At 47.5% G+C, this 21357-nt stretch overlaps 1 protein-coding gene across 5 annotated transcripts in view; it reads left to right on the forward strand.

Annotated features, from left to right (window-relative positions):
• The first annotated feature begins 5279 nt into the window (after positions 1-5279).
• The window catches only part of CHL1 (cell adhesion molecule L1 like), a 130448-nt gene continuing 114370 nt past the window's right edge, over positions 5280-21357 (forward strand). For 4 of the 5 annotated variants that reach the window (XM_040075821.2, XM_040075826.2, XM_040075825.2 and 1 more), the window contains exon 1: positions 5835-5916. The gene's annotated coding sequence lies outside the window, so the exon portion shown is untranslated. Of the gene's footprint in view, positions 5573-5834; positions 5917-21357 lie in introns of those variants that run through there. The other variant, XM_040075819.2, reaches the window with a different exon arrangement.

Raw genomic sequence — 21357 nt, forward strand, 5'->3', positions numbered from 1 at the left:
AATGGGAGAATACAAATGAGAGCGTTCGCCAAGCCCGGGTTTGTCCCTGTCTTAGGAGATCAGGGCCATTTCCTCCTCTCTCATGAAAACCAAATGAAGCCCAGGGCAATCATGCTGTCCACGTGTCTGCAGGATTTGGGAGGGGCTGCCCGGTGATTCTGATTTAGCTGTTGATGTTCACAACTGTGACCGCTGGGTTTCAAGGGTAGCTGCAATAATTCTGGAAACGTTTGTTCTCGCAATCCAAGCGGGTTTGATTCGCAGCTAAAAAAAGCGTGCACAAACCATCTCTTTACAATCCCTGATTTGATTTCCTGTGTTGTACCAGAGTCGGGGTTTTTGCAGTAGAGATTTCGTGGAATTCGTGTCAGTTGACCTTGACGGGAAGAAAGAAAAGGAAAAAAAAGTTAAAATTGCCACAAAGCATTTTATTCAGCAGTTGGTGAGCAATAGGTCACTGGAAAAACACGACAGCGCTCATGGATTATCCAGGCAAAGGCTCCACTCTCCACATCCCACCTCCACACCGGGCAGGGATCAGAACCACTGCGGGACCTCGTTGCTGAGGTTTTGTCCAGCGAGCAGCAGCTTTTGTTCAAGAATAGGAAATCTTTATTCCTGGCGCCCTTTCATCTCTCCCACAAACGAATGAGATCGATGCCGTTGTCCTGGCATGAGTCACGATTCCATTTCTCTAAATATTGCAGCTTCCTCCTCCTGGGCTTTGTGCCAGCTCTCGCAGGGACCGCAGAGGCGTTTTCACACAGCTGTTTTTGTGAGGTGCGCTCGCTTTTCCTCAGAACTGCCCTCGTTCCTCTGCATGGACAGGGGCTGCTCTCCCACCCTACCCTCAGGGTGGTGAGCCCTGGCACAGGGAGCCCAGAGAAGCTGTGGCTGCTCCTGGATCCCTGGCAGTGCCCAAGGGTGGCTTGGACTCCCCTGGGACAGTGGAAGGTGTCCCCGCCCATGGACTGGACGAGCTCTAAGCCCCTTCCAGCCCAAACCATTCTGGGGTTCCATGGAAAACCAGGAATGTTCTGCTGTGCCACCACTGCAGCTCAAACCGCCCTTCCATAAATTCTGTAACAAAAATCAGGCCCAATTTTGCCCCAGCTTGAGTCCAGGGAACCTTCAGTTATTTCCTGCCGGGTGAAATGGTGAAATGTTCTCCAGAGCTCAGTCTGTCTGTCCTGAAGCACGGCACAAACCTGTGTGGAGCTTTCTGGTCCAGCTGGGAATTAAACCGAAATCCCCATCTCCAGGCTGAGCTCTCTCATCTCCTGCTGTGCCTGTTTTTCAAGGAAAAGAGACCACGACCTCCTTTTTTTGATGGAAGCATATGGAAATATGTGGTTGGCCAGAGGATACCCGAGTCAGCCCACTATGTGAATTGTTTTCCATGCTGATGCTTTGGAGCTGAACCTGTGGATGAACCCCCTTGCCTAAATGATCTTTCAGATGCACTGTTACATTCGTGCTCTTCAGGGTTGTGGGGTCGTTTGGGTTTTTTTTTTTTTGGATTTGTTTTCAACCTAGCTCTTGCTGCTTTCTTTCAGAAGGACTGTAGGAAACAAACTGGAAAATAAGAACCAAATATTTCCCTGAATTTGAGCCTAAATCTCTTTGTGTTTGCACAGCAGACAGACAGCTCGCTGTATTTTGGTGTCAGATTTGTTATTACAGATTAGATCAATTGTCTGGCTGAAGTAGCAAACCCCCCCTTGTAATGCACTTAGTCAGTTGTGAAATCATGGACTCGGTGGTGGGAAAACCAGAAAATTCTCCATAAACCCTCCAAGCCATCAATTTATGCCCTGAAGCATGAGATTTGATTACCATTGTTATTGTCTTAGCTTGCATAGTTACAAATGTTATTAGCAGTCATAAAATCATCCAGCCTTAAAAAAAAAATCAGATTAGGAGGGAAAAAAAAAAAAAAAATCCCAACATTTCACTCTGGGTTCTTCAAAGCCTGAATTCCTGGGATTGCTTTGAACTGGGAAAAGTGGTCATTCCTTTAAATCACTTTAAATCTGCTGTCCTTTGATCACGTGGATTTCTCCTGGACCCTCATTAGGAAGGGATAGATGAGCATTTTCTGGCACGTCTGGAGTTTCTCTCTGGTCAAGACCCATCCAAATTTCAGCAATTCAAAGCTATGTGTTGATGAGGTGTGTTTATAATCAGATCACTCAGATCTGTGCTCAATAAACCATCAGCAGGTTACGCATCTCCCTCTCTCTCATCTATGTTCTTCCCTCAATGGTTCAAATCTTTTCCTGTGAGCTCCAAGCTCCTAAAGCAGCTCAGTTCTTCTCAAACTGCATCTCAGCTGGTATAACTTAAATACTCTAAAAATTCAAAAGTTAAGGAAAAGGCTGCAAAATATTGCAGCAGGGCCTGATTAAAAAATGGCATCATGGCAGTTATTTTAGCCACTTAATTTGTCCGGGACCAAAACAGATTCCCAGAAGCTTATCCTATTTAATTATCTTTTTTTTCTTTACTCCACATCAAATTGTGGTTCTTTATTTTCAAATGCATTCCCATTTTTGCATATCTACCCTTTCAGAAAATCACAGCATCTTTATTAAGGGGTTCTGCTGCTGGGATATGTGCTGGCAATTACAAGCAAATTGATTTCCTCCACAGAAAATCTGGCCAATCTGTTCTTTTGTCCTGAGTATTTCACGTGTCTTAAATGGCATTTAGGGTAGGATTGGGAATTTTCTGAGCCTGCCACCAGACTCTGCTCTGGGTTTAAAGTGGTGGGTGTGTCTTGAGAGATAACGTTCAGGGAATCAGGTAACAAGTTACAGTTGGGGTTGGCAAAACATACACGCAGTTCTTTCTGACTCATTCAGTCAATGCCCAAGATAAATATTCTGAGGGGGTTTTCTCACACTTGATTTCAGACAATATTATGCATTTAATGTGTATTTTAAATATGTGATCAGTACCAGCCTGGAGAGAATTATTTTTTTCCAGCATTTCCAGCGGTGTTGCTCTCTCGTTCTCGCATCGAGCAGAGGGTCTGATGAAAAGGGCCCTTGACTTTCAGCAGGAAATCCCAAAATAAAGAGCAGTTTTGTGAGGCACAGAGAGGACCACACTGAGCTTCTCTGTCCTTATTTTTGTTTGGTGCAGACTCAAGTGCGGTGACATTTGCCCCATTCCGTTGCCCAGTGAAATGTGAAGCACAATTGATTACGGCTATTTACACTCGACTTAAGGCAAACCCTATTCTCAAATAGATTTAGCTGGTGCCATGTTATTGTTATTAACAGGAACATGTTTTATTGTGAGTGTGGAGCAGCTCTGGGGAAGCTGCTGTACTTGGGCTTTGCCATCATCTGGCTCCCTAGCAGGAGCAAAATTTCTGTGCAGGATTCTTCATGAAAAATGAAAACCATTTATTGCTTTCCATATTGTGAACATGGGGGAAGACCTTGGGAAAATCACATTGACGGAGAGGATTTAAGGCCAGCTGAGCAGGGAAACGAAGGTCTAAGGGGTGGCTGCACTTTGCAAGCCCAGCTTCCCTCTGTGGCACAGGGATGTAGGGATGGGCAGCCTGGGACATGGCTTTGGCAGTCCCTGGAGGTCGTTAAATTGGTGTCTCTCTTCCTCCTGTCAGAGGCCTGCAGAAATCAGCCTGGAAACTCCTGGCACTGCCGAGGCATCCCGGGTGGAGCTCAGGATGGGCTGGGGAGGGTGGGAGCCTCTGGCCCCGTTTTTCATCCCCCTGGCACTGGCAGGAGAGGCAATGCCAGCTCCCCCTGGCTCTCCCAACTCTCCTATCTCTGCTCCCAGACAAGCAGCTTCCCAACCTTGGCACTTCCAGTTATTGCCAAGGCTCCAGTGAATTTCCAAACTTCTGGGTTGGAGTGAATCTCGATGGCCCATCGCTGCTGGATCAAATGGCTTCTCAATCCATGGGCAGCCCTCAGCCTTTCCTCTGGAGCTACCTCCATGTCCATTCATTTCCCAAGTTTCTGCTCACGGGGCACAGGTCCGTTGCTTAGCTGTCGGTTGCTTTGGAAAGCAGTGTGCTGCAAATACAACATTTTATATTTACTGTCTTGGGATGGAAAAGTGCCTCTGTTCAGGATCTGGGGTGGAGGGCAGGATCCAAAGGGAACATTCCCAGTCCTCTGCGTGTGCTCTGGGCTGGGTGTTTGCCACACAGAAGTCTGCCCAACTTCCGAGCATCCTCAGCAGCTTTCCATGCTTTGCTCCATACATTGGTGCCAGTTCACTTATGCATAGTTTAATATAAAAATTCTATCTTTGCATGACTGCGAACTTACCATAGTTTTAAGTGTTTTGCATTTACTTATTTATTATTAAGTAATTTATTATTACTTATAATTTATTAACAAATAAAATAAACTCTTCTGCCCTTTTCCCTTCCAGTTTTCAGGTCTTTTTTTTTTTTTTTTTTTTTTTCTTTTTTTTTCTTTTACCACCATCTTTATAACGCCTCTCCTTAAATTTAATTACTCACTTCCCATCCAAAAGGCAAGCTCACCTACTTCAATCTGATGGAAATAAACAACACCGGTGGGCCGGTTCATCCACAAATTCCAATTGCCACTGTCCCAAAAATCTTTAAGCCGAGTGCTAATGATCGCCGGGAGTGCCGCTGTGATTCGGTAGGGTGGATTTACGGTTTAATGTCCGTGAATTGTTACCGTGCGATTATCGTTCATCGCATCAGGCGGGGCTCGCAGGAAAGCAAAGCACCCAAAGGTCAAGCAGCGAGACAGAAACGTCTGAGGAGTCCGAGCCCTCATGGAAATGATTGTCTGGCCTTCCCCACCTCTCGGGATGGAGTGCTTAAGACGATGACTGGCAGGTTTGTGACGACTGTCTTTACCAATCACTTACAAAATTTATCCCGTTCCAGGCGGGGCTCAGGGAATGAAGCAGCCGGGCAGGGTCCGGGCGCTCGACCACACGTGAACCTGAGCTGGTTTTGTGGCCATGTGCAGCGAAAATCACACAGGGGGGCATTGCCAAAAATAAAGATCAAGGAAAAGAGGTTTTTCTGGGCTTTGGTGTTGGGATGATTGGGTACATGAGGGTTTAGTAAGGGGGAAGGGTTAAACCCAGGTGCGGCTTTCTTAATCTTCATCCTTTCCCCTGAAAAGCAGCGACAGTTCTGCACCCGAGAGAGGGGCGAGAGCAGGCGGGGGCCGTCCCTTCCCCGCCCGGCAGCGCCTCCCTCCTCCTTGCCTGGATTTTGGCGGAGCCCGTGCCCGGCGAAGCGAGAGCATCCCGGCTGCTGCCGGGGCAGCGCCCTCACTTCGGCCATTCCTTTCTCCTCCTCCCGCCCGGTCCTGGGCTGGCCGGCACCGGGGGTCCCTCTCCGGCACCGAGGGTCCCTTTCTAACACCTGCCCGGCTGCGGGACGGCCCCCCCGGGCTGGGGGCGGGCAGGGGCTCCCCTCGCTCCCTCCTCTCCTCCCTCCCTGCGTCCCTCCGGCTCCCGGCGCATCCCCAGGTGCCGCCCGGAGCAGCGGAGGTGTCGCTGGCAGCCGGCTCCTGCCGAGAGGATTCGGATCGGGCAGGTGGGAGCCGGAGCGGGCCCGGGGCCGGGGCGGGGGTGGCCGTGGCCCGGGGGAGGCTGCGGGGAGCGCGGGGGCTCCCGTTGCCATGGCTCCCCGCAAGCTCCGCCGGAGGAGATAGCGATGCCAGTCACGGAGGGACCCTCTCCCTCCTCGTGGGTGTGGAGCGGGGCTGGCTTTGGGGTGGTTGCGTTGGGTTTTTCCGCTCCCCCTCCTTCCCTACTCCCCCTCCTTTTTTTTTTTTTTTTTTTTTCTTTCGGGGTGGAGCGATTAATTCGGAGCTCCGGGACGGGGCTGCGGAGCCGCCGCCGCCACCGGGACCCCTCCGCCCGCCTCAAGGGCTCAAGGTAGGGCGGGGACACCGGGACAGGGGAGGGGGTCCGGGGGTGTCCGGCCTCGGGGCTGCCCTGCCACAGCCCCGGCTCCCGAAGCGCTCTTTAATTATTCTCGCTCTGATGTGAAAACTGCTTCTCCTGCTTCCCGGCGCCGCACCTGGTCCCTGCGGAGCCGTGAGGAAGCGGAGCCCGGGGGCAGCTCGGGGGGTCCCGGGGGTCCCGAGGAGCCGGTCCGGCCCCTTTCCCTGCCCAGGGAGCCGCTGGGGTCCCGCGGGCGGAGGAGCCGCTGCCCGAGGAAAGTTTCGGGGATGCGGAGCCGGGGGACAGGAGGAGGATGCGGGGGACAGAGCCACGGCCCCGGGGCTCGGCTGGGCACCGGCGGCTCAATCCCCTGCGCCTTTAGGTGGCCTCAAGTTGGCGAGCCCGCATGTCCTGCGGCAGTGGAGAACACTTGTTTGTGCTTTCCGAGCCATTCGGGCTGGTTTCGCTGCAGCGCCTAGATAAATACCGAAATCCCCAGGGTTTTTTGGTGGTTTATTTTCGCTCGTGTTCCACTGCTGGGGTCTCCGAAGCTCGGTGTCTGAGCTGTGTGCTGCCGATTTGTGTCTCACCATCAGAGCATCGGTGAGCTTGGCAACGCGACGCGAGGAGATTCTGGGGTTTTTTTTCCGGTAGTCAGACACAGCAAATAAATGTACGTGGGCTTTTCATCTGCCGCTCCTACTATCAGCGACGCTCGGCTTCTTTCGGGGTGGAAAGGGTCAAAGCTGTGTTTTGTTGGATTGTGGACAGGAACTCAGCGCTATCTGGGAATAGTTTTGCTCGAAACGTGGTTTTTGGGAAATTTCATCCGAGCGGTGACAGGTGGCATTTCTGTGTCGTTGCCAAGGGTTGGTTCGGTGTGATCCGGTTGATGTGCGCTCTGTAGCTCCCCCAAATCCCATTTCCATAAGCAATAAATAATAAGTGTGATAATTTTAGCTACAGGTCCGGGGAAAGGAGAGGAGGTGAAAAAGCTGTGCTTTAAATAAGTATGTGGGGTTTGGCCTTTGATGAACACGAAATGTTCCCTCGTTGGAGCTGTGCTTGCCATCCTCTGGCCATTGCTTCCCACGTGCCTCTGCTCACCTTGTGATTGAATTATCAGAGTGCACAACTCCTGCTGTGTTAACACTTCTCTCTTGCTTAAAAGTAATAAATTTTCTTTACCTTAAAAAGCCACTTTTTTGAAAAAGCACACCCAACCAAATAACCCCCTGTCTCAATAGGTCATTAAAAATTAGGAAATTAGGAAATTCTGGTTCCCCAGTTTCTGGTCCTCACTCAGGCTGAGCATCTGCTGTCAGTGGAGTCTGGCTTGCAGAGGAACTACAAGTCCAGATCATGTGACATCAAAATAACAGGCACAGGTTAGGACACCAGGATGTGCAGAAGGGAATTACTTTAGAAATGTTGCCCGGTGTGTGTGAAATTATCATTAAATATCTTTAGTTTAAAAAAAAAAAAAAAAAAACAAAAAACCACCAAAAAAACCCACAAAAAACCTGACAGCAATCAAGAAGTTGGAATTTTGCCATATGCAGCACACAGCTTGGAAACCAATTTGTTTCTAAACTCTTCCTGTTTATTATTGATTTTTTTTCGTCAAAATAGGGATGGGATGACTCTTGAATATGAGGCTGAAATAAAGAGACTGTACTGCAGTAATATACATTTAACTCAGAGAGTGCAATTGTTGTGGGCATTTAGTGTGAGTTACGTCGGTATTTAAACTTCGTGAGTGAAAATACAACAGTCCACTTCTTTAGCCCAAGAAAGCCAACAGATAAGCCTTCATTTAAATGAAAGATTACATTATTCACGGCTTGCTTGTGTACCTCGAGTGGCTTGGACCGGAGCCACCTTGTTTACCAGTTAAAAAAAAAAAAAAAAAAAAAAAAAAATTACTTTATCACTTCTGTTTGTGAGGGGGAAAAAAATGGAACAAAAAGGAATCTCTTTACATAAAACGATGTTGGGGACAGTTGCTTCTGTGATAAGAAAGGATCTGCTCCTTTCCCCAGTGGGAGAGGACAGGGACTACTTTAAACACTACTAATTAGTTCAGTTTATCTTGCACTCATTACAATGGTGCAGTTAGTTAATTATAGCTTTTGCCATTAGCAGTACGTTAAGAATAATGAATTAACATATCACGCTGATCAAAAGAACATCCACGAAGTTTATCTTGGGGGAAAGAAAGTGTTTTTGTGTGTCAGGAAGTCCCTCTGGCTCTCCCAAGGCACAGATTTTGTTGGAATTCCTGAGCTGGTGCTTCAGAGCCCTATGAATGACTTGAATTGATCACAAACAAGTGACACTGGAGCTCTTGGTTGCTTAGCAACCCACCAAGATGCCACGATTTCTTTTGGTATATTTGTCCAGTAAAGTAGAAATTCGGTTTTGTTACAGGTCGTGGGTTCTTTGCTAGCACAAAGCCCACCCTATAACGACCCTGAATCACGGAGAAGGGAAATTGATGTCCCAGCACGGGGTGTGGGAGCAGCAGGGGCATGAAAACAGAGCAGGAATCTTGTAACCATCTTCTGGTGGTGATGTGCTCAGGGTTTTGTAACAAGTTTTAACTGTCCTTTCTTGGTTGGACTCCTAAAAAAACCCCAAATCATTAATGGGACAAGTTCTATCAAAGCAACTCATCTAGCAGGTGCTGTTTGAACAGTTCCTCTCATGCTCTCACAGGCTGTGAGATCTGTGGGTGCGAGTGCAGCCTGGGATGTGTGGTGTGACTGTGGCTGGAATCATCCCATGGCCTGAATTATCCCATGGCCCATGGGGCTGGGGAGCTCTGCTGGCCTCTCCCCACAGCAGACTCTGGCTGCTCACCAGATCTTTCTGTCTGAGGGAACAACAGGTTTAGTGCTGGAAGATAAATGTTGTCACGATTATCTACCTGAAGTACCAGCATCAGCTTCAGGGGATTATATTTTGGTCAGTGAACTCTTTTTTTTGTCCACTTGTGCTGTGCCTTAGCCCTGGAGGGCATCTTGGGAGGGAATCCTGCATCAGCCCATCCCCTCTCTGCGCTTTTGTTGGGGTTTCAGGGGACCGGCAGGGTGAGTTCGGGCTGAACCTGCGCCAGGATATTTCAGTAGCTCACCCTCTGCACTTCAGCTGATCCTGGGCTCTCCATCCGAGGCTCCTGAGCTGGAGCAAAGCTGTGCTGTGTGTGTGGGTGGACCTGGGGCTCCCAGCACTGTCTTGCTCTAATCCCCACCCTTCTGAGCTCTGCTCATTGCTCACAAATCCTCATCCTGCTGAAGCTGTGCCTAGGAAAAGCTGGGAGAGCTGCAGGGTCTCATGGCATTCATTCTTCTTAAACAGCAGTGGCATTCTGGAAGATTTCTTCCCTCTGGATGAGAAAAAGGGATCCAGGTTCTTCTCTTTATGGAGCTTGAGTATTGAATAACTGACCATGTACGGGGCTGGAGGGGGATGTTCTAGCAGTGCCCACAGGAACTGAACCCCACTGACCCAAATCCCAGCTCCTTGTCACTGTTCCCAGGCTAAGATCATTGTAGTTCATCATCTGTGTACTCACAATTAATTACCTTCCTAGGCTCAGACAGACTTAGGTGAAGAGCTTAGGTGAAGACCTGTGAGCTTGGCTGACTCCGTTGTGATTTTTATTTTTTTTCTGCTTAACAAAGTCAGCGCTCAAAACTCAAGGTTGTTGTATTTGTATGTATTTTTTTTTTTCCTCTTCTGTTTTATCCACTGATTTCTGTAAGTGCATTTGCATTCCCAGATGCTGATTAGTGATTGCCTCTGCACAATAAACAGATGAAGGTGCTTGGTGATATTTGGTGCCTCGAGTTTCTTCTCCCAGCATGTCCAGGCTCCCTGAGTGAAGCACACAGTGTGTGATGGTTGTGGTGATGTTATTTTCTGGGGTTTCAGCACTCCCTAGCAGATGTTTCCTTCTTCCCTCATTGCACCTGGACGCATAAAAATCAAAAAAAAAAAAGATGCAGATGGAGAGCAGTTTGTCATTAAAAGTAGTGTTTATTGGAACAGCTTAAGTAGCTTGTGGTTTTCAGCGTGATTTCTGAGCGCAGATCCCGTTCCACGTAAGAAGGATGAGAAATATATTGCTTTCTTCATTAGGACTTATCTTTTTACCTTGCTAGCCCTCTTTTTTCTCCATTTATGAAGAAAATGACCAACTTCGGGTGATTTTCTCCTTTTGTTGGTTTTTTTCTCTCTTGCAAACAGGGCGGAGTTAAAGCAGAGGTGTGGTGAGGATGAGATTCAGGTTCAGGGAGGGTGAAGAGGAGCTCGAGGAGGACAAGCCTGCTTGGATCCATGCCCATCTTTGCTCCTGGCCTGTGGCACAGCAGGACTGAGATGTCTGGGTGCTGGAGCCTGGGCAGGGCTGATGTGTGACAGGGCAGCTTCTGAGGGGGTTTTCCCCAGCTGGTTCCCGGTCTGGCTGTGAGAGCTGGGCTGAGCTCCAGACAGGTGACCTCAGCCAGCTGCTGTCCCTGTGCCAGTAACGGAGCTCCCAGCGTCCCTGCTGAATCCTGCCCGCGTCTGCAGCCAGGGAGGTGAGGAGAGGTGGCACCTGCCAGGATCTTTGTCCTCAGTGCAGCACCAGGGAGCCTTTGTGCTGCTCTGGGGGTGCTCTGGGTCCCCAGCCTGGCCCTGTGTCACCGTCCCCTGCCTGCTGCAGCACTCACTGCCTCCTCCTCCTCCTTAGAGCATCGAAGGCAGCACCTGAGCTGTGGATTTCTGTGTCTGAGGGGGTTTCAGAGGTGGGATGAACCCACGTGAAGGGGCTCTGATGGCTGGGGAGTCTCTGTGCCCTCCTGGGGAATACAAAGTGTAACTACAAACGAGCCAAGCACTGAGAGCACGAGGCTGCAGTCCCAAAGAGCTCTGAACATTCCAGCCAGCCAAAGCCCTCTGATCTCTCAGTACAGCTTAGATAGAAGATTTTTAGTGCTTTCAGAAACCTCATTTCGAGCTTCTGCCTGTTTTTGGGAGGCCCCACGGGATGACTCTGCAAGGTTGAAGTCACTACTCAGAACAGCATCCTGGCTGGAATGAATGGGAAGGGCAGAAATCCACTCAGAGGAGTAGGGAAAAGAAAAACAAAAAGGCAGAATTGGGCCCATCCACCTTCCAGTGTGTGTCTGCTTTGGTGACTTCTGGAGTGTGACACAAGCAATTCCCTGTCAGCCTTCCCCGCTGGCTGACACAGAAGAGGTGGCTTTGAATGCTGCCTGCTGCGCTTGTGTGGTACTTGAAAGGAGAGAGGGCTGCCTTGAAGGAGAGTGTTCCCACAGTTTAAAGGATGTTTGAAAAATGCAGCGCTCCGTCCCGTCACGTGCTGCTCCAGCGTGAAACCCGACGGAAACCTGGAACAATGTCTCAGTAAAAACTGCCTGGTGCATCCCCAGTGCTTCTTTTTTTTTTTTTTTCCTGTCAGAAAACAACCCAGCAATGCTTCCAGCTAAAGGAGAGATTAACTTAACGGCTTTTTTTCTTTAACATGGTTACAGAATGCGTCATTATTTTTTGCAGTTTACTGAAATCAGAGAATGGCTAATAAGAGAAAATTGTCTGTAGGTCTGGAAGCACCCATGTGTTTTTCCCAAGGCTGATCTCGTAGGTCTGTCTGTCCATCACTAAAATCCTTCCCTCTGGGGCAGTTTCTGTTGGTTGAGTCAGGTCTGTATGTACACTTGCATCCAGGGCTGTTTGTCTAATTTTTTTTATTTTACTTCTTCGTAAGCAAAATACTCCAAACCACAATCTGTTTGCTGAGTTCGGTGAACTTATTACCAAAAATTTGGGTTTTAGCTCAAGTGCTTTACTGAATTAGGGCCCAGTGCTTTATTTTTCACAGGTTATTCTTTCATATCACTCCACGGATGGGTTTGTTCCAGCAATATTCCATTGAGAGGATAGATTTGAGAGGATTTCTGTTGTAAGTCAGAGGAGGTCCTGTCTGATTTTTTTGTTTGTTTTTAATTCTTATTACTCAGTTTTATGGGAATAAACTGTATTCAGTGCTTGCTTTGAGTTATGCCAAGGCATTCTTGTCAAAGCTGCAGCAATATTGGTCATTCCCATCCACATTCCTTTGGGATAAATATTCCTTTTGTTGCATGTGGGCAGAAGAAAACGGCACAGGACTGAACCACTGCTATCAGCCAGTTCTAGTGGCAGATTTTATTTAAGGTATTTCTCCAATAAACCGTGGTGACTTCCAGGCTGGATGCTGCCCAGGCAAACCACTGGTGAAGTCATGGCGCCGCTGAAATGGATGCTCAAACTCCCAGTGACCTCAGCAGAGCCAGGATTTTGTCCCGGGAGTGATGAGAATCTAATTTACAGCCTAAGCAGTTTGAGGAGGAGGCGTAATGGCTCGGGCCCTTGGCTGATACAAATGAGGGTGGTTCAGCTGAGGGTGATGGAGTTACACCGACTGCAACCACCGGGGATTTTGGAGAATCCACCATCCACGCAGGCTCTGCAGGCAGGAGAGCTGGGAGCTCTGTGGCTCTGCCTCCTCCCCAGTGCCGTATCCCTGTCTGGTGTTTCGACTGGGAACAAACAGGCAGGAAAGAGCAATGAATAATTCCTGTTTTCCGAGCCGCGCCGACGACATCTGTGGCGTGCAGGGTGTGGAGGAGCAGTGATTAAAGGGCTGTCCCAGCTGCACACAGCTAAGCCATACCTGCTCCATTAAACTGACACTGAAACCCACGGTAATTGCTCAGGGTTTTCCACCTGCATGACAAATGCACCTTTCCCTTATTGACTGCGTGGGGCTGCACTCAGGCTTTCGCCTAAATCTGGGATTTTTGTCATCTCTGCTGAGCCTGTGGAATTGCAGCCTCCCTGCTGTCCGTGCGTGTGCTCGGCCCGGGGTTCTGCTCATCCTGATTTTTGGCTAATTCCTGCCCAGACCGTGCCTGCCTGCTGGGAGAGGCTCAGCTCGCCTTTTCTGCTTGGCATCATATCCCAGGGAATTGCTGAAGATTGAGCTGTTTGAGGCGTTTTAGGGAACAAAGCTTTATTAAAGGTGGAGTGCAGTCAGTGCGGCGGCACCAGAAGGTAATCACAGAGTGGCAGAGTGGTTTGGGGTGGAGGGAATATTAAAGATCATCTCATCCCACCCCTGCCATGGCAGGGACAACTTCCACTGTCCCAGGGTGGATATTCCAGTGTCCAGCCTGGCCTTGGGCACTGCCAGGGATCCAGAGGCAGCCACAGCTGCCCTGGGCACCCTGTGCCAGGGTCTCCCCAGCCTCCCAGGGAGGAATTCCTCCCCAATATCCCATCAAAAGCTGCTGTTTCAGTTTGAATCCATTCCCCCTTGTTCTGTCACTACATGCCTGTATAAATAGTCCATTTTTTTGTAATAGTTATTTGGTGGTGCAGCCCCTTTAGAAAAGGGAATTTCTCCTTTTTTTTCCCCCTGTGAGCAGGATGCTGCCTTTTGGAGCATTGTACCTCATTATCCTGCCAGAGCAGCACATATTCCCTGTCAGCCATTCCCCCTGTCAGCCATCCCCATGAAGTGAAACCTCACAGAATTCCAGCTGCATACCAAGGGGAAAAAAAATCATCTTTGGTGCATTAAATTATGCCTCAGTGTTTATTAAAAACAAAACAAAACAAAACAAAGCAACCATGAAAACCACAACAGGCAACAAACCTGGAGGGTTATTCACAATCTTATTAAAAAAAAGGAATAATCTTTGCATTCTGCAGATAAGCAGTATTCTCCCTACAAACCTATTCCACTGTGATCCTCCAAAATGTATGCTGAGCTTGTCTGTGCACAGAGCTCCCCAAAATGGGTGGTTAGACCAAATTTCTTATCCCTGGCTGGGATATAGTCAGGAATGTTTTGTGTTTTCCCTGCTAATTACATAACGCACTCACTGAAAGGAATAATGTATGCAAAGTTTGGATGCTCAGGCAATGACAATTCATTTAACCATTTATAGCTTTATGTGCTCTATAATCCCTGAACCCAAACGTCCCCGGAGAGGGAACGTGCCCTTAAAAATTTTAGGCCTTCAAATTAAGTGAATTTAAATTCGCTCATTTGCATATTTTCCCTTTCTTTGTTCTGCCCGAATGAGATATTGCTCCAGTAATTGAAGTGTAATTTCAGCACAGGTAAATGATGTAAGACAGGCGAGGTTCCGCGGCGCTAATCCGGCGATTTGCAGCACACCTTGGAGAGGAGAAGCTGTCCAGGCCACTTAGGATCACCCAGCGTGGGGCTGGCGCTCGAAAGTCCAATCAATCTCTGATGCTAAATGTGCTCTTGGAGCAGGGACTCGAAGGGATGCGGTGTGGGGAGGGAATTCCTGGGAAACCAACTTCTCAGTGAGCCGGCATCAGACAGAATTCCAGAGGGGTTTGGGTTGGAAGGGACCTTAGAGATCATCTCGTTGCAGCCAGGCCAAGTCCAAGCTGGCTTTGGGCACTTCCAGGGATCCAGGGGCAGCTACAGCTGCTCTGGGCACCCTGTGCCAGGGCCTCAGCACCCTCCCAGGGAACAATTCCTTCCTGATATCTCACCTAAATTTCCCCTCTTTCAGTTTGAACCCACTACTCCTTGTCCTATCACTCTGGTTTCTGATGAAATACACAGATGGGTCAAAGGTGAATTCTCAAAAAAATAAAATTTTTCAGCTGAAACAGAGCACTGAAGCTTCTGAAAGGGTTTTCATGAGCAAGCTCTCCCTGGTGATGGCGTTTTGGTGTGTGCTGTTTGGTGTGTGATGGATCTGGCATGTCTGAACCTGTGGGACAGATAAATTGGGATGGGTGGACAGGAGCGGTGTGGGAGGGAGAGGTGACACTGTCAATATCAGTTGGAAAAAGTCTTGGTTATGATCTTTGGGGAAGATGGATGGCAACAAGGATGGCAGAGTGGTTTTGGCTCCATTATCCTGCTGTAATGGCGTTTTCCCCTCTTCACTGACTGTCACCCAATGCAAAACCCAGCACACCTGTGTAACTCCTGCAGGAATACAGGAGAAGCCCACGTGCAAAGGGGGAAAGCAGAAGAGGTCATAGATGATTGTCTGGAGAGCTTGGCACCAATCCCAGGAAAAATAATGGAAAAGTTGATAGAGGACTGAATTAAAAAAAAAGGTAGAGATAATTTAGGCCTCTCTGGAAAGGGAGGAGTTACAAGTTTGGTAAATGAGGGTAACCGACGTTTGTGTCAGAGTTTCCTGGTGTTAGAAGTGGTAAGTTGCAAAATCTCAGTTGAAACCAAACAATCCCAACAAAGCTGCTGCGTGGAATTAACAGCAATCTTGTTTTATAGAATTATGGAAGGGTTTGGGGTCGGAAGGGACCTTAGATCCCATCCAGTGCCACCCCTGCCATGGCAGGGACACCTCCCACTGTCCCAGGCTGCTCCAAGCCCTGTCCAGCCTGTCCTTGGGCACTTCCAGGGATCCAGGGGCAGCCCAGCAGGCTGAAGGACAAATGGGATCATTTCACACAGGGATTTTATCTGAATCCATGAGAGTGCTGGAAAGCCAGGGTCAGTTTTGGTGTCAGCAGCTGAAAGAAAGGGTTTACAAACCTGGAGAGTGAAGGAAATAACCACAATATTGATTTGGAGAGTAGAGGAAATTCCCTGCAGTGAGAGATTTAGAGCTCAATCTGCTTAGCTCATCAAAAAGAGGATTGAGAGGGGACTTGATTACAGGGACAAGTATTTTCATGGGGAAAGCATATCCAGCTTTTTAATCAAGAAGAAAAAAGAAAAATCAGATCCAGTAGCTGCGAGATAGAGACAGACAATTTTAAATTAGACATTAAAGACATTTTGTTGCTGTTGTTGTTTTATCTGTGATTAACCACTGGAATGAACTGCGATGTGTTCAGACAGAGACTGGATACCTCCTGTGACGCAAGCAAACATGAGTTGATGGATATAATTTGCAGGGGATAGGGAAAAAACCCACAACAGAATGTGCTGTACAGAGAGATGAAAAGGCCTTAAAATCCACAAGTGCTGAAAGGGCTGATGAAGAAAAAAGAAAGGAAAGTGAGGAATCGACATGGGCAGCACAGAAAGGAGGGATAGAAGCACTGAAAGGACAAAGAAAGGAGCTTCAGAGCTTCTGTTTGGGAGCATATGTGTGAGCAAAGTGAGTTTTGGCATTGGGAGCACCTTGGGTGCTGGCAGAGCTGGAGTCATCTGTTTCCCAGTCAGAACAGCAATTTTGGATTCCGGGCTTTGTTGATGATGATAAAGCAACCTCCTATTTGTGTTCTGGGCTTTTGGCAGCGTGGTGGTGCTGGGGGAGAGGCCGGTGCTGCCAAGACGGACCCGAGGGTGGGATCCCACCAGGAGAGCTGTGCCACCTTCCCCTGGAGCAGAGGGCACGTCCCCTGTCCCTGGGCATCCTGTGATGTCCCACTGCAGCACCGAGTTGTCACCGTGGGCTCTCATCTCCCACCTGTGTTACACACACAAGCGTTAACAGGAATTAACGACTTCATATTTCTACCATTGAACCAAATTTTCAGGAAATCCCACAGGGAAATCTCTGTGGTCTCAGGATTTTTGGTGTGCTCTCTCTGTGTGTTTGTCCTCTTCAAGTTGTTTCACCAGAGCAGTGACTGAGACTTTTTTTTTCCAAGAAGCATAACTCTATTACAGCTGCTTACAGTGCCTAATAATGAGATAATCATTATTTTAAACCTAATATTGGGGGTTTTCTGTGGGGTGGTGCAGAGGTTCAGTCATGGCCGTGCTCCGGGTGACTTTGTTGCTGTTTTGTTTCCCGTGCATCTTCAGCTATAACAGAAGTGAAATAGACGCCTTAAAGACTGTCGGTAATTTTGCTGTCATGGGAGCTCTTTAGCCAGGACCGGAAATCACTTTTCCAGCTAAATTTCCAAAACTCTTCCATAGCTCCACAGCAGAAAATATTCTGTCATGGTTATGTGGAGGGAAATCACTCACAAATCCTCTTTTTTTACAACTCCATCCCAAAGGTGTTGCCTTTGTTTAGCAACATTTCCTGCATTGTTTTTGGACTGGAAGAGAGTGGCTGTTTTGGGATCTTTTCAGTGGAAATAGGAGCACGTTTTCTTTGGACTGTTTAACAAAACCATAAACTCTTTGTGATCAGTTAGAGCTCCAATTACCTGCAGCTCTGCTTCTGCCTTGGATGGCCGTGGAGGTTTTGCACTGCCAGCAAACTGAGTACCAGAGCGTCGAATTTGGGCTGGTTATGGCCATATTGTCCTTGGAGCTAGGAAAGCTGATACATGGGAATAAACGGATTTATTGGGGGGAAAAAAAAAATACAAAGCAAAGGATGTGTGCCCTACCTGTAAGAACTGGCTGAGTGGGCAGTAATTATTCCAAAATCCTGTTGGAATATATCACCTTGATGATCGCTTTCATTCTCAATGGACATCCCAATAATGGTCTGTGCCTGAGGATCCCCTGCAAGCTGCTCTCAAATCAGAGCAGCCCTTCAGCATTTAACTCCTGACACTGTGACATCCATTAGGAGTGAAGAGAGGTAGGAATTACCCTATTCAATCTGATTAAAGATCCAATTAAGCTGGAATCCTCTCTCTGTTAGTAACTAGGACCACATGACTCAACACCCCGGGAAAAGCCCCAAACCTTCCTCCCTCCTCCCCTGAACTCTCATCACAATTAAGGGGTAAATTGTCCCTTAAAGATTATTTTATTTAATTTTAGTTTAGTTTAGTTTCGTTTCCCTTCTTCCCAAGCATTTCCAGCTTGGCTTCCATCCTGAAACCTGAGATCAATAACCCTTATAAACTCCTCTCCTGCCTTGGGAAAGCATTATTATCAGCCCTTTAAATACCTGTTCATTCTCCTAATCATCCTGCCCTTTGTATCAATAACTTTTTTTTTGTGTCAGACAGGTCGCAGAGTTAATTATGGTGTTTTTCTTTCTTGTTTTAAATGTGCCGTGTCTTAATTCCAGTGTGATCACTGGAGTGGCTGTTTGACCTTGGCTCACCTGTTCTCATGAATACTTGTGTCTGTCATGTCCATTCCTTGAAGCACTTCATCTGTACATGAAATCCTGAGGATTCTTCTCATTCCTTTCTTAAAGGGACTTCTAATGTTTTCCTCTGTTGTTTTTTTTCCCCCCTCATTTAGTCCTTTTTACATCTCTAATTTTTGAATGCAGTTCTGCTTGGTGTCAAAGGCAAAAATAAGTCAGCACATCTCAATTGCTAATAAATATTATTAATAATTATTTTAGCCCCTTCTAAGGCGTTCTGTACAGAATCCTCGTCTCAGCTGCATCTTGAGCACCTTGGGCTGCCGAGCAGATGCTTCCTATTGAAGTGATTTTTATTCATTTTTGTGGAAAGCAAACAATCCAATTGAAGCCCTCCTCTCCTTCAGCCTCCTGAAGGCCAGGGGCTATTTGGTGAATTTAACTTCAGTTACATCAAATGAAACAAATCCACTGTGACCCTCGAGGAAGCCTCATGTTTTAGATCACAGGTCGCTTCTAAATATAGGGATGGGAAATAATTGTCTCCTTGGATGGATGATCCTGTAACTGCCTCCTGCAAGGGTTTTTGCAATTTCCTTTGAGCTGAGTGGCCTGGTCATGTCTGAACATCCTGAAATTTGAGTGGATAAAATGCTTAAAATATATATATTTATGTTTATATATACGTGTGTGTGTGTGTGCACAGGAAGTTGAATTACTATATTTGTATGGTTTTGCACAGAATTGTTTAACCATTGTGGAAGTTCACAGCAAATGAAATAATTTGGGAGATATATCTTTAAATAAATGTCTTTATTTTTATTTCAAAACCGTTTTGTGCAACAGGCAGTAGCTTTAGCCTTGGGCTTTTGAATCTGATACTACATTTATCTTCCCTGAAAATAATCAGAATACAGCAACATCTGATGTGCCTGAAAGGGAAACAAACTCAAGTGAAGCAGCTGAATACAGAGCAGATGAAATATTTCAATTTATTCCTGAGCTGTGAACTTTGAAATTTGATATTACACACCTATAATATGTTTTCACGAGTGTCCCCATACAAGTGCATTTATACCTGCTATTCATAAATAAAGATAATGGGGTTTTTGCCTTGTGTGGGCACATGAGGAGTGATGGAAAGCTCACACACCGGTGTTTATTTCTTCCTAATAATTAATAATTACCCGAGAGCTGGTTCAGATTCCCTCTATTTTGGGATACTGTTTTATTTGGGTGCTCCTCACCGAGGAACAACTTCATCCTGTCTTTGGCACTGGCACTCTCGGTGGCAGATGTTGTGACTCAGAGCAGACAAGAAGATTCAGATTTATATTTTCTTCTTCTTCTTCTTCTCTTTTTTTTCTTTTTTTTTTTTCATATGTGACTTGCCCTGCAGGCGTGTTTTGACAGGGAAGATATAATTTCAAATTAAATGTGGAGGCTTTCCAAAGCTCCAAATTGCAGAGATTTCTCAGCATGGCTCAAGGAGAAACAAAACTCTCCATGCTGATGGGCTGCTGCCATGGGAGGGGGCAGCTCTGCTACCAAACCCTGGGTTTATTGCTTTGGTACAAATTTGGACACCAGAGAGGCCCTGTCCATCACTGAGCTGCTTTCACTTCACTCTTCTAACAACCCTTTCCCTTCTGGAAACTTCAGGAAGGCACAGCTGGATTTTCCCTTCTGCCTTTTCCCTTTCACCTCCCGATGGTTTAACATCTTATTTATCAGTCTCTAGCCCCAGTGAGCCCAGGTGTTCTATTTAAGAGGAAGAATTTGGTGTCTAAGCAGGCTCTGCAGAGGGCCAGGAAAGGCTTTTTGTCCCTGCCAAGGTGTTTGCTCTCGTTTTGGATGGGGAGAGGTGCAATGAGGAGAGGATGTCCCTCCTCGTTGTGGTGGGGTTTTTTCACTTGGGGTCTGTCACTGATTTTTGTGTCTTTTGAAGGAAAAAACCCCATAACACTCCAGATCTAAAATGTGTGAAAGGATATCCCAAATTTAAGAGCCGAATTTTCTTCCTGATGAAACGGAGCACAGAGGAACTTCTGTGTTCTTTGCGTGAATCTCCAGATTTCTGTCCCAGCCCTAACGAGGTCAGGTTTGCATTGTCAGGAGCTGCTCGTCTTTGTGTGGGCTCTGCCTCACTGAGGATGTGACATCTCGGTTTGCCTCTCATTTCCCCACTTTTATTCTCTTTCCCACCTTTTGTTCCAGCTTCTGGACAGTGTTTCATCCCTTGCTCTGCTCCGGGAGCTCTCCATCGCTCCTGTCCCCACCACTGCTGGCTCTCAAGCAGGGGGTGGTTCTGCAGCCCCTGGAACTTTCCCCACCAGGATGTTTTGGGATCAGAGTGGTTTGATGCTGATCAAGGACGGTTTCCATCAGGCATCTGTTAGTTCAGGAATTCTCCTGGAAATTGTGGAGTTACAGAAATGAGTGTGCAGGCAGGATCTGTCCCTCCGCTCCCTCTGGAGTCCCTTTTGTGGGACATGGCCATGGATTTCCTCTGTGCCTCCACCTTCAGGAGGTTTCTCCTTCCGTGCTGAGGATCCAGCCTGGGAAAGGAGTGAGAGCCAACTCGGAGAGCTTTAACCCATAATAAATCTGATGTCCTCGGGGAGGAGGGAGATAAAAGAGCCCAAATTCTCCGGGAGATTGTCACTTGGCTAATGATGATCGTAGCCCATGGCAGTCGGGGATGATAGGGCTGACACTTAGCAGAGGTTGTGAACCAATTAGTCTGCTCAACAAAATACTTGGTCCATTGGGTGCAAATGTTAGGAATATTTATAGGGCTGGCTCCGCAGTCAGCTAATCAAAACTGCAGAAGAAGCTCCTTAAGAGCGTGTCCCGGGCTCTACAGAGGCCCTGAGATTACACAGCTGACAGATAAACAAATGTTTGCCCATGTAAATATTGCGACTCAAAGACTGCGTTTGAACCCTTTCTCAGTTTCCTGGTGGTGTAAAATCAATTAGGGGTGATTAAATCACGCTGGAGAGCCGCTTCCCTGTGGAGAGCAGGCTCTGATGGCTCCTGGCCATGGGCAGTCTCCTGCTGGCCTCTCCCAGCTTGGCTTTTGGGGTGTCCCATGCTCCAGGTGGGGATGTCACATCGGCTGGCCCAGGAAACAGCAAGAGTTCAGCGTGCTTTGCGCTCATTAACTGCCCGGTGCTTCAGCCCTGAGTGCTCCTATCCACTCCCGAGCCTGCTGATTTTCCAAAATTGGAAATAAACGCTGGTCTGCACCTTCTGCTACTGAAGCAGAGATTTGGTCCTTGCATAAAGTCTAATAGTAGAGTTGGAGAGAAAATAATTAATCTTAATTTACAGGCTGGCTAAAATGTTTCCAAGGGTTTCTCCGTTGGCTTGTTTGTTTATTTGCACTTCATTTCAAATTTTC

This window comes from Hirundo rustica, chromosome 12 (assembly GCF_015227805.2).
Source record: "Hirundo rustica isolate bHirRus1 chromosome 12, bHirRus1.pri.v3, whole genome shotgun sequence".
Lineage (NCBI taxonomy): Eukaryota > Metazoa > Chordata > Aves > Passeriformes > Hirundinidae > Hirundo > Hirundo rustica.